This window comes from Gracilinanus agilis, chromosome 6, assembly GCF_016433145.1.
Source record: "Gracilinanus agilis isolate LMUSP501 chromosome 6, AgileGrace, whole genome shotgun sequence".
NCBI lineage: Eukaryota > Metazoa > Chordata > Mammalia > Didelphimorphia > Didelphidae > Gracilinanus > Gracilinanus agilis.
In genome coordinates, this window is record NC_058135.1 from 104,761,018 (window position 1) to 104,774,516 (window position 13,499).

Sequence of the window (13,499 nt, forward strand, 5' to 3'; positions counted from 1 at the left end):
CCCCTTGCCTAGCCACATACAATTTGCTCCTCCTTTCCTCTAATTAGCCCATTATCTGGTTTTCTTTTTCACCCCCAAGTTATGCTGTTAGATGGTTTTTCTTAGACTGTGACATGATGTCTCCATGATGTCAAGTTCTTCCTATCAGTTGAAAATCCCTCTTCAATCTTTTATGTGATCCAAATTCTAACTTTCTTCATAAAGCTTTCACCAGCTTCCCGTCCATTATGCTTTGTTTGAATACACTTCTCAGTTCCACATTTCCTCATTATCTGATTTATGCATACCATTCTTGTCTCCTAAACTAGTTTGTAAGCTCCTTGAAGATAGGATCTTGTGCTTATTTTCACAGACACATAAATACACAAATAGCATTTCATGTTTGTTGTTGGATAAATGAAATGGAAGTGCTGGTACATTTTTTAAAAATGGCAGTACTGGAAGAACTAAAATATCCCATAAGAGGTGGTCGTGTGGGGATCAGTTTTGCTTAGCTATTCTTGTTATAAGGAAAAGTTCAACTATGAAGGAGGGGATAGCTGTCATTGACCATTACATTTAAAAAAATCTAAAAAAAAATGCTAACAGGCATTAATTTTTAAAGCATGGACTAAATTCTCAACTTATTGAATGTTAGCTCACATAGAACTAATAATCAGTGTTCAGGCAAGTTTATGCTTAGTTTTCTTGCTCAGTATGTAATAGCTATTCAAGTACTTAGTAATGTTCCTTCTGTGTAAAATTTGTTGTTCTTCTGGGTTCTGTAATATTACTTGCCCAGAATAACACACATGAAAATTATTAAACCAAATTCTCTAATCTGTAAATCGGAGATCAGAGTCATATAAACTTTGTTTCCCATCTAGAAGTTGGAAATCTTAACTTCCCTTATTCCCTCATCTCCCATAAAAGATAGCAAATAAACCTTGTCATCAACCTCCCACTGCGTTTTTAAAAGAGATAAATTGTTACATTTTTTACAGATCTAAAGTAAAAAAATTTGAATTGAAATTTTATAATTTAAATTTTTTAAGTTGGTACATGGATTGTGGGAGGGAAAATTGAGTGACCATGAAATCTTGACTCTCCTTCAATAAGAAGTGAGCTCTTAGGCCAATAGCTGGCTTTTCATTCTTGCTGACCATCCCTCTTCTACAAGTATACAATTTTTAAAAAGAACTACATAATAAAAGCTAGTATTTTCAGGCTATATTTTATAGAACCAAAGTTATTATAATATAAAGGGAAAACATGTCTCAAAACAAATTTATGACTGAGAATTTTCACAAATAAGTCACAGTTTCTTGAGTTATTGTTCCTACATTGACACACTGCTTTTGTGCACATGCACAGCCATAATTTATGTCACTACTGCTACTGATGTGGGCTTTAAATGTATGTATACCTTTGTATTTATCATCTGCTGAATGTGATGCTTTTTTTTAGTACTTTCCTCTTATTCTTCCACAACTCAAGAGAACTGCCTAAATCCAAGATACCTTAAAGCTCATAAATGCTTTTTATTCAGTTGCTGGGAGAGGATAAGTGATCACTATTGTGTAGCTTGATGGCTTTGTGTGTGGAGTTAACATTAGATTTTCCTAATGCTACAGAGGTGACATCTCAGTCTTTTGGTGATGAGTGTGCCCTTTGTTCAGCCCTAGGTGGCAGAACTAGGGGTAATGGAAGAATGATGGGAGGAGGCAATTTTAGGTTTGTTAAAAAAAAAAAAAAAACTTTCTATAATTTAGATCCAGAAATTCAATGGGAAGCAGTGGATTCACCTTAATTGGGGATATTTAAACACTAAGTAACCATTTGTTGGATGTGTTGTAAAGAGAATTTCTTTTTCTGGTAAAAAAAAAGAAGTATGCTCCTTAAAAGGCAGTGTCTGCTTGTTTGTTTATTTGCCTTTCTTTGCATCCCTAGCATTTAGCACAGTGCCTGACATAGAGTAGACCATTAATAAATTTGATAACTAAGTGAATAGATGGCCTTTGAGGTCCCTCTGAATTATCTTATCTAAAAAGTACAATTTCAGGAGTACTCTTTAAGTAGAAGAAAGAAAGGGATTTAATATTTATAGCTGAACTCTTCTGGTGTGTTTATGGAATGATAGCAACATGAGTTCTATAAAATGGGCAGCAATGGACAGTTTCGAACCACTGGAAGAGACCTCATATCCATGGTATCTTAGATCGAAATGATTTTGGAGGTCTGAAATAACTAAGAAATAAAACAAGTAGGCTAAGCAATTTGGAAAATCAAGGCTAAAATATGTATAGCAGTTAATTAATTACCTTAAGTTATAAATATCATAACTTAGAAAAGGGAGAGGTCATTGAGTGATTACATCTTAAACTAAATACCCAGTCAACATCTTAAACTTTGTATGTTCAAGACAGAACTCATTATCTTTCCCTCTAAATTCTACCATCTCCTACCTTCCTTGTCACTGTAGAGAGCAGTATCATCCTCCCAGTCCCTCAGTATCACAACCTAAAAGTTATCCTCCATTCCTCACTATTTCTCATCCTCCATATCCAATCTCTTGCCAAAGCCCATCTTTTCTACCTTTTCAACATATCTTGAATATGTCCCTATTCTTCCTCTGATACTGTAACCACTCTGGTTATATCCTTATCATCTGACATCTGTATTATTGCAATAACTTGTTTGCTTCAAGTCTCTCCAATCCATACCCCATCCAGCCACTAAAATTATATTCCTTTTTTAAAATAATAGTTTATTTTCCCCATCACATGTAAAAATAACTTTTTAAAATTCATTTTTAAATTTAAAAAATTGAGTTCTAAATTCTATCCCTCCTTTTGACCTACCCTTTCTCTTACACTCCTCCTTCTCTCAGGGGGTAAGCAATCTGATATAGATTTTATATGTGTAATCATGTAAAACATTTTTCCATATTAGTAATTATGTGGAAGAGATCTCAAATGAAAAAGGAGGAGGAGGAAGAGGAAGAGAAGTATTGTAATGTTTCAGTCTGTATTCAGACTTGATCAGTTCTTTCTCAAAGGGCAGAAAGCATTTTTCATCACGAATCTCTGGGATTGTCTTAGATTACTGTGTTGCTGAGATTAACTACATTATCACACTTGTTCATCAAGAAGTATTGTTGTCATTTTGTACAGTGTTCTGATTCTGATCCCTTCACTTTGCATTAGATCATGTAAATCTTTCTAGATTTTTCTGAAGTTATCTTTGTTGTGTTATATTCATATCCTGAGAAATGTTGGATGTCCCTTTGATTGGCAAGGGAGACAGTTGGAGAGATTGGAATGTTCTCAGATGCCGTGAGCCACGGGCAAAAGTTGGTTGGCCTGGGAGTATAAATAACCCTAAAAGCCACCTGGAAGGGGCTTTTGGCTTTTGACTTTTGTCTTCCTTAGGGCTTGGGTCCCTGGGTGGTGAAGGGAGGCTGGGAGGTCTATGAAGAAGAGGGTGAGTAGGATCTGAATATTTCCTGAAGACTGTGAGAGCTACTACATCACAAAACACTGATAGTGAGAAAGCTGAGAGAATAGAATCACCAACACAGCTGTATCAAGAGCAGTCACTATTCTCTGGCTTTGCAGTGGCCATGCTGGGCTAGAGGGATTGTGAAGAACAAAGCTCCAGCTTCTACTACATCAATAGCCTCCAGTCCTAAGAGTTAATTATAGATATTAGATTGACAGGATCTCCAATCCCCAATCCTTATCCTGATTATCCTTTCCCTAATTATAGATTATAGATAAAGAGTGTTTAATAAGTACCTTTCTGAGTGGTCTTTATATCATAACCCTTGGAGAAGGAGCTAACACAGTCAAATAACAAACGTGATGCAAGGCTAATCAGAGCCCTATATTAATAATTTATCCAACCTCAGGTTGGACCTGAAAGGGTTACCCATCCACCTAACCTTTCAGGGTCCTCCCTGTGCAACTGTTATTGAAAGAGGAGATTATAAAAACTAGCAAGGGTGATTGGGTTGGTCTTCCCCCATCACCAGCAACTTAGGGAGAATACGAAAATACATCCACATCACTGCATACCTATATCTCCCTAGGACCTTCTTTCTTTATAACAGTTGTCACAAAATTATATTCCTAGAGTGCAGGTCTGACCATGTCATCCCAGCACTCAAACTCCAGTGGCTCCATATTCCTTCTAGAATTAAATGCAAAATGTTCTTTGTTCACTTCATAATCCAAACCCCTCTTATCTTTCTGGTCTTTTTTTTTTTTAAACCCTTGTACTTCGGTGTATTGTCTCATAGGTGGAAGATTGGTAAGGGTAGGCAATGGGGGTCAAGTGACTTGCCCAGGGTCACACAGCTGGGAAGTGGCTGAGGCCGGATTTGAACCCAGGACCTCCTGTCTCTAGGCCTGACTCTCACTCCACTGAGCTACCCAGCTGCCCCCTTTCTGGTCTTTTTTACACTTCTCATTGCATAAGTTTTTATTCCTTCTTTCTTTTTCTTAAACAAGATGTCCATTCTATGGCTATTACTCATACCTGGAATACTCTCCCTCTTCACCTTTAATTGCTGACTCCCATAACTTCCTTTAAATCTCAACTGAAATTTGGTTTTCTACAGGAAGCCTTTCCCAAACCTTTCCTATTTTATTCTGTATATATTTGTTTGCATGTTGTCTGCCTTATTAGATTATGAGCTCCTTGACTCCCAGAAGAACTATTTTTGGCATCAATTTTGTCTCTTCTAGCCTTAGCATGTTTCCTGACACATAGTAGGTGCTTAATGAATACTTATTGATTAATTGCTGAAGCAATTAAAAATTGTTTTATAGGAGGAAGATCTTGAGCTGGGTTTTGAAAGTTGTGTAACATTTGAATGTAAAGTAAGAAAGAATTTCCATGAGAGAAAATATGAAACTATATTTCATTTATATGAGAGGAATATAATGAGAGAAAATAAATAGACTAGTCTAACTGTGATAAAGAAAAAAATGTAATGGAAAGGCAACTACTTCAGGGTAAGAAGGCCTGGGTTACTGATTCTATCACTTAAAAGTTGTGTGATCTGGAAAAGCTACTTAATCTAATTTTTTTCCATATGGAAATGGAAATTAATATTAAATTGTTAATATTATACTTGGAAGGGACATTACAGATCATTTATTCAAACTCTTTACCTCAAAAGTAAGGAAATTGAGGCACAGTAATTAGATGACTTTTCCCAGAGTCAAGAGATGAATGAAATCTAGTGTTCTCATTATTCCAAGCTATTTTCCTCCTGAGGATATTATGAGGATAAGTGAATGATATGCAAAGCACTTTATTCTTCAAATTATAGTATAAGTGAATGATTTTGTCATATTTTATTTTGTAAGGTCCTTGAGAATGAGAACTGTTGCTTTCCAATTTGTAGAACCAATACCCAACACTGTCCTCTGGCCAGGAAGCAATTGATTCTTATTTGAGGGACAGAATATAATTACGTGGGGTGGGGGAACGTGAGAGGTGGATTGAGCAAGTAGAGTGGATACATCAGGTAGGATTAAATTATACAGATCTTTTCAAGTTAGGCAGATTTGATAAGGTCTATTACTTAAAAGATTGGAATGGCATTTAGGTAGCATCTCTTGATTTTTGTAGTTCAACTTTTTACGATAGTCCCATTTACCACAAAATATTTATTAACAGTTTTTGTAGAAGCAAGAGATTAGAAAGAAAGTAGTTGCCCATCAGTTGTGGAATGGGTAAACTTATTTTGGTATGTAAATATAATGCTATAAGGGATGATGAGTATGAAGGACACAGAGCATCATAGAAATACTTCTATGAACTTAAAGAGTTATGGAACCAGGAATATTATTTATATAATGACTACAACAAAGTAAATGGAAACTATAACAACAACAAAATAGAAAAAAAGTTATAGAATTATAATGACCAAATTTGGCACCAAAGAAGAGCTGAGTAAACTCTACCTTCTTTGCAGAGGTAGAGGAACTCTAGGTGTGAATCATTTCCTCTCTGAGTATCCTACCAGATTTAAAGCAAATATTTTTGAATTTTTATGAGGAACACTACTTTTCTTTGTTGTTGTTATTTTTTATCTTCAATTACAACTAATGGCTTTCTGGGTTGGAGAGGGATAGAAGAATGTATTTGGAATGGAATTGATATAAAACAAAAGATATCAGTATTATTATCATTGTTTCACAATAACTTATACATCTCTATCATATAGGCAACAAGAAAAAGCATGGGGTCTAGTGGAATATCTGTAGTCTACATGTAGATTGGACATTTAATTTACTATATTAGCTAAATAAATTAATGTCTTACAAACCTCAACTTACTCAACTGTAAAATGACATATTTATATGTTCAATAATCTACTTCATGGGTTTGTGGGAATAAAATACAAAGGTGATATTTGTAAAGTGCTTCATAAATGTGAACATAAACTTCAGTCTTTAGAATAAGATGATACTGTCTGTGATCAGTGTTTTCCCAAGATATGCCAAAATATACATGTTGATAAATTGAATTTGTGCATTTTTATTACTTTAAATGATTCTCAGGGAAGTGAGATTGTATGTCAGAGATGTTTTTTTTCTCAACATAAGGCAGGGGGACTCTTTTTGGGCATCATTCCTTAGCTAATATCTTCCAAGGACTCTCAGAGACAGACACATAACCTTTTCTGAGATGAAAGCCAGTTCCTTTAACTGACTAGGGAGCAAAGAGTTCTGAAATTCTTTCTTGACACATCTGCGAATTCATTCCTTTCTTTCTCACAATATTTTCCCTTTTGAAATGTCATGATGACTCAGTGGATGTTAGAGGTAGCAGAGAAATAATGCATTTTCCCCAAAGAATTAATTTGCAAAAATGTTCAGTTGCCATTGAGCAAACTAATAAGGAGAATTTTTCAACCAAATGGGAAGATTTGTGAATGTGGTTAAGAAGGAAGAAATTCTGGAAGAAAATTCAGTAATCCCAAAATGCTTTTGCTTGCTGCTTTATCTCACCTTGGAGTAGAAGTCAGTTTAGAAATCTTATAAGTGGTGACATTCAGTATTGTCTCATCATTATTTTCATGTGCAACTTCAAAACTAACTAACCTTGGACAGATCAACAATCTCAAATTCAACCATCTTTTGGAAATTCAGTCTGGGACCATTCTCTCTTCTCTTCTCTACAAGTACAGAAAAATGATAGCCCACTAGTTTAAAATATAACAAATCCCTGAATTAAAATGGCAAGAATATTTATTTCTTGTGCTCCTGACTTGTATCTTTGCAAATGTGATATCTAGATCTTCTAAAAATGTCCTGTAGAATATGGCTACTTACTGTTGAGCCTTGATCCAAGGATTTGTGAGTAGTATGGTCTTGAGTCACAAGAGGGGAGCAAGGTGGGGTACACTCAATAACTTTGTGATTTTTATTTAGTCTTTCCTGATTGTTCTTTCTACTAACTCATTGGGAAGCCCCAAATCTATCCAAATCTCCAGAGTATCTTCCAAATGTAATATAATGTGGCACAGTGAAAAGAGATCTGGAATGGGAGTCAGAAGACATGAGTTCTAGTATCATCCTATCCACTATGATTCTGGAAGTACGTCTTATAGAAAGCCTTTCCTTAATGCCTCCAATTATTATAGAAACCTCTCCACTTATATTTTACTGCCTTTTATTTGTTATGTATTTATTCTGCATGTTTACTTTGTATTTGTTAATATTATTTATATTTTGGCTCTCTACAGGGAAAAACAAAACAAAACAAAACAAAATTAAAAAAAAAAAAACAACATTTCAAACCAGTTCATTTTATCCAGATCAGTAAAAAAAGTCAATTTAGACCAATTCAAACCTCTAAAAAATCCTTTAAATTGGTTCAAACCAGATGAAACCTCTTCAAATCAGTTCAGTCTTTTTCAAACTTAAAAACTAGGTTAAAATCAGTTCAGTCTATTTTTAAACTGATTCAAAAATTCATTTTAAATTCATTCGAATCAGTTATCTGGATGAAATCAGTTCAAATTGTTTCAAACCAGTTTAAACCAATTAAAAAAAATCATGAAGCAAAGCATAATTTCATTTGATACAGACTTCTACATTATCAAGAAAGAAGATATACTATGTTGTATAATTTCAGATTAGTCCAAATGTTTTAGTACTAATTATTGTGCTCCGAAAGATGGCTTTTATGATTTTTTTCAGCAGAAAAAATTATGTGCCAAATTACATTTTATAATTGTTTATAAACTGAGCTATTTTCCATGAATTCATGTGACTTTATACAAGAAAACTAGTAAAACTATTAACCTTAATGTTGGTCAAACTGGGCACAGAATTTATCCCATGGATGATACTTTTTTTTAAGTCCAAATGTTTCTCACTACAGTAGAAATGAAGCCAGTTTAATAAAAATCCTTGAAATTCATTCCACAGTTTGAATGTGCTTTCCACCCATCCAGTGGTTTTAACTAGTTCAAACTGTTTAAACTGAATTGAATCAGTCTGGGGAAAAAATGTTTTTTGAACTGGTTGTTATTATTTTTAAATGAATTTGAACTGAATTAAACTGGATTTTACTGATTTAAATCAGATTGAATTGATTTGAATTTGTTTTTAGAGGTTTGAAACAGTTTAAACTGGGTTTTTTTTTTTTGCTTGTTTGAATCAGATTGAACAGATTTGAACCACATTGCAGTGATCTGAACTGGTTTAAGCTGTTTTTTACTGCTCCAAATGGGTTTAAATTGGTATGAACCAGTTTTTATTAACAATAACATAAGATAGTTAGGGAAAGGAAGTGGTTCTAGTAATTGGGGAAGTTAAGGAAAGGATCTTTATAAAAGATAGGTCCTTTTGTGTACTTTATATGTGTTGTTATACAGTCTTCTTTAGGAATTGGCATTTCTAATTTGGTTTCTTTTGGAGTCTTGACAACAATAACAGTCTGTCCTTGAGAAGTGTGAATACTATGGATATCTTGATAGGTCACATGGACTAATCTTTGTCATCTGTTAGTTCAAACAGCTACTGCTAATTAACTCATCCAAAGCCTTTTCCATTGCTGCTAAGTTAGAAAGATCATCCCTTATTTTCTTTTGCTTCCCAATACCACCAATATCAGAACAAATCATCTGAATATAGTTCTTTGATCTTTTTTGAATGAGGACAGTTCCATCTAACATATTGGTACTGTCATATGCTCTTGATTTCCTTATTCCTAATGGTGTTGTAACTTCATTTAAATCAAGAACTCTACTAGGAGCAGATTTGATAGGCTCCATAAATGTATGAGTTAAATAAACCAAAATTGCATCATAATGAGATTTTGCCACTCAGTACTTTTCTCCTAGCCATTTTCTTCAAAACTAATCTTTATTTTTGATGGCAGGAACTCTCCCTGGGGCTCTCCCTCATATATGTTGTTTTTCATATGCAAATGTTTCCCTTGGTTTTTGTTTTAACCAATTTAAACCAGCTCAGACCAGTTTAAATCAGGTCAAGACAGTAAAAGCCACTTCAAACCATGTCAGACAAGTTCAAACCAGTTCAAACTGGTTGATCCAGCAATATTACAAATAGGTCTGTATTTCTAAGACACCTAAGAAAAAGGAAAGGGATCTATAGGTGCCAAAATAGTTATAGCTTTTCCGTTTGTGATAGCAAAGAATTAGAAATTGAGGGGATGTCCATTACTTGGGGAGTGGCTGAAGAAGTTGTAGTATTCAGTTTAATATAAATCATTGTACTATTTTTAAAAATGACAAAAAGGATGCTTTCAGAAAAACCTGGGAAGACATACGAATGGTAGCAAAAAGAAGTGAGCAGAACCAGAAGAGCATTGTACAAAATGACAATGTACAATGATCAACTGTGACTAGTTGGGCTGTTCCAATAAATATAATGATTTAAGATAATTCCAAGTGACTTATGATGAAAAATCTTGCCCACCTCCAGAAAAAGAATTGATGGAGTCTTTTGTAAATTGATTGAGTCTAAATACATATTGAATGTCTCAGAATAGGCAGGAGGTCATAACAATGAAGATATCTGTGATTTGGGTTAGCTTTAGTAAGGAACATTTCCAAGTCAAATTAATAAGTACTTATTAAGTACCTACTATGTTCTACATTCTGTGGTAAGCATTGACAATATAAAAACAAAAATACTTTCTGTTCTCTGGAAGCTCACATTATGACTAAGACAACATGGTAAAAAATTATGTATAAACAAGATACACGAGAATTTTATATTATTATTTTCTACGAGACTTTTTTATTCAGCCTAAATATTCATATTTCCTTTAACTAATTTCCAAATGACTTTAAACTCTACTTCCTGAATAATCCATTAATTAAGCTAACATGCTTTTTTTTTTTTTTTTTTTTTTTTTTTGGTTCTTTCTATGTGCTGAACACTGTGCTAATTGCTAATGATACTTAGAACTGCAAAAGACAATTCCTCCTCTCAAGTATGGTACAGTCTAATCTAATAGGGGAAACAATATGTAGGCAACTTGCTCATAAGATATATTCCAAAATAAGCTGGAGATAATAGAAGGAAAGCCTATAATTAAGGAGAAGCTAGAAGTCTTTTTGTAGAAGGTGAGTCTAGTTTAAACTTGAGAGAAGGAAGAAGACAGAGACAGAGACAGAGAAAGAGAAAGAGAGACCGAGGTAGAGAGAGAGAGAGAGAGAGAGAGAGAGAGAGAGAGAGAGAGAGGGAGGGAGAAGGAAGAAGGAGACAAGAGACAGACAGACAGACAGAGACAGAGAGGAGTTAAGAAATTATTATTTGCAAGAAATTTCAAGGGGGCCAGTGTCATAGAATCTCAAAATATATGGAGAGAAGTAAGGTATAAGAACAATACAAAGGCAGGAAGGGGCCAGGTTATGAAGGTTTTAATATCCAGGCAGGATTTTATAGATGATTTAGAGAGTAGTAAGAAGCCACCATGAAGAGGGCAAGTTTCCCTTCTATTGCAAAGCTGCCATGTATGGATTTCATCCACTCAACTAGAAATATTCTGGATTGGCATGTAAATGTGATGAATTATTATAGTGTTGTAAGTAATAATGAAATAGATTATTTCCAAGAGACATGAAAAGACATACATGAACTTATTAAGTTCAGTTAAATAAGCCAAACCAGAACAATTTATACTATCCCATCAATACTAAAAGTACAAATTGTTAAGACTATTATATATCCATAAAAATTGAAATGAGCAGAATCAAGAGAATAATTTATACAGTAATAATTTATACAGTACAAGAATAATTTATACAGTAACTATGATCAATGCAATGACCATCCATGATTCTGTTGGATCAATGATGAAGCATACTGTCTTCCTCTTGTCAGAGAGGAGATAAAGTTTCAGAGAGGGAATTTGGTTTGATTGATAATGCATATTTGCTTCAAGGAATGTTTTTCTTTTTTTCTTTCTAATACCATGAGGGATGGAAATGAAAATAGGTTTCTATTAATTTTTTAAAAGAAATTTAATTAAAAAAAAAAGAAAGGTCATAGAAGAAGAGTATCATATTCCATGCCCAGGCTGGCATATTACTAGAGCACTCATTGATGCGAATGGGAGAATTGAGACCCATGACTAATTTTCTTTCAGAATGAGTTCCAAATAGTTTGTGGTATATTGGACCACTTTTCCAGGAAAATGGAAATATGAAACTCTTATGGCTTTAGGTTTTATAGAGTCAGCTTATGATTTATGAAAAAGGTAATAAAAACTAATAGAAAAGAAAGATTCCAGTAGCCTGTTTTCCTGCTCATGATGTCGCCAAGCACTAGAGTTACCACTGAGAAAATCTCTCTAGTTTAACTACCTCTTTACATCCAAGTTCATGAATTAGAATCTTAGTATATTTAACCAGGCAAAACTGAATCTTAGGAAGGAAGTTTCTTATTTGATAGTCATTGCAAAAAAGACAAAGAAATTCAAAGACAACTGATTTTGTGTAATTGGTGCATGTCTTTTTCAGGAGTCAAATTTTAAAGATATATCCACTTGCCTACTGCACATCACCACCAATCACCTAAATATAGAACTGATATTTCAACCCATCATATCCAAAACAGAACTTATCAATTTCTCCAAAAAATACAAGGAGAGATTGCATTGTAACTGAACTGTTTTCTTCATACAAATATCCACAAATGTACCACGCTTATTCCTGACTGCATTTGTTTGCTTATAAAGTTTCTCTTCTGTGAAATAATCTTGCTAATCCCATCCAACTATGCAATTCTGACTATAGCTTTAAGGTTTAGATCAAATCCTAGCTCCTTTATGAAATTTTCGTCAAGTACTACACTTCACACAGATCTTTCATTTTTTGGAACTCTTATAGCATGAAGTTTAACATTGATTGTATATTTCCAATTTATTCTCTGATCATCTGATTGGGTTTTTTTGTCTAACTAAGCTTCTTTCAGAGATTATCTATTAAGTTTTTGTATCCTTAGAAATCAATTGACAAGCATTTTTTAAATCGAATGGCAGGTATGGCTAGGTACTGGAAATACAGAGATAGAAATAAAATAGTCCCTGTCCTCAAGGAACATAAATTATAACACAGGAAGCAACAGGTACCAAGTACAAAATAGATACAAAATAAATGCAAGTTGATTCTGAGGAGGGAAGTTAGGGATAATGATCAAGAAAATCTTGACATAGAAACTAGTTTTAGAAATGGGAACCCATTTATGAAAAGACATGGAGATAAAATGTTATATGTCCCTATCTTTCTAATTCACAATTCTTAAAAATCTTCACTTATCTTCTTTTTTTGGCATCTTAGTTCCAAATTGGCCTACTTTTCTAATGGTCCCTTTCTCCTCTTTTCCCCTTTATCTTTTAGTTCCTATTCCATCTGCCTTTCCAAAAGTCACTTCCTTATCCTCCCTACCATGCCCTTCTATTTCTTGATATGGATTCCATTCTAAAATCCTTCCCTTATCTTATCCTAAAAGTCCCTCTCTTATCTCCTCACCTTACCTCCTTCTTTTTTGCTCTTGTTGCTAGATATTTTTATTTTAGTTTTTTTAAATTATTTTCCATGGTTACATGATTCTTATTGTCTTCCTCCTCTTTCCTCTCCTATCTCCCAGAGTCGACAAGCAATTTCACTGGGTGATACATACATTATCCTATTTCCATATTATTTATTTTTGTAATTGAGTAATGTTTTAAAACCAAAACCTCAAATCACATACATATATAAACAAGTGATAAATCACATGTTTTATTCTGAATTCCTATTCCCACAGTTCTTTCTCTAGATGTGGATAGTGTTCTTTTTTTATAAGTCCCTCAGGATTGTCCTGGATCATTGCATTGCTTCTAGTAGCAAAGTCAATTACATTTGATCATCCCACAATGTTTCAGTTACTGTGCACAATATTCTCCTGTTTCTGCTTATTTCACTCCATATCAGTTCATGGGGGTCTTTCCAGTTCTTATAGAAATCAAGCTGTTCATCATTC

General features: G+C 34.0%; 1 pseudogene; it reads right to left on the bottom strand.

The window, feature by feature from the left end:
• Positions 1-8,799: 8,799 nt before the first annotated feature.
• On the bottom strand, positions 8,800-9,426 carry LOC123252321 (annotated as a pseudogene).
• Positions 9,427-13,499: the final 4,073 nt, after the last annotated feature.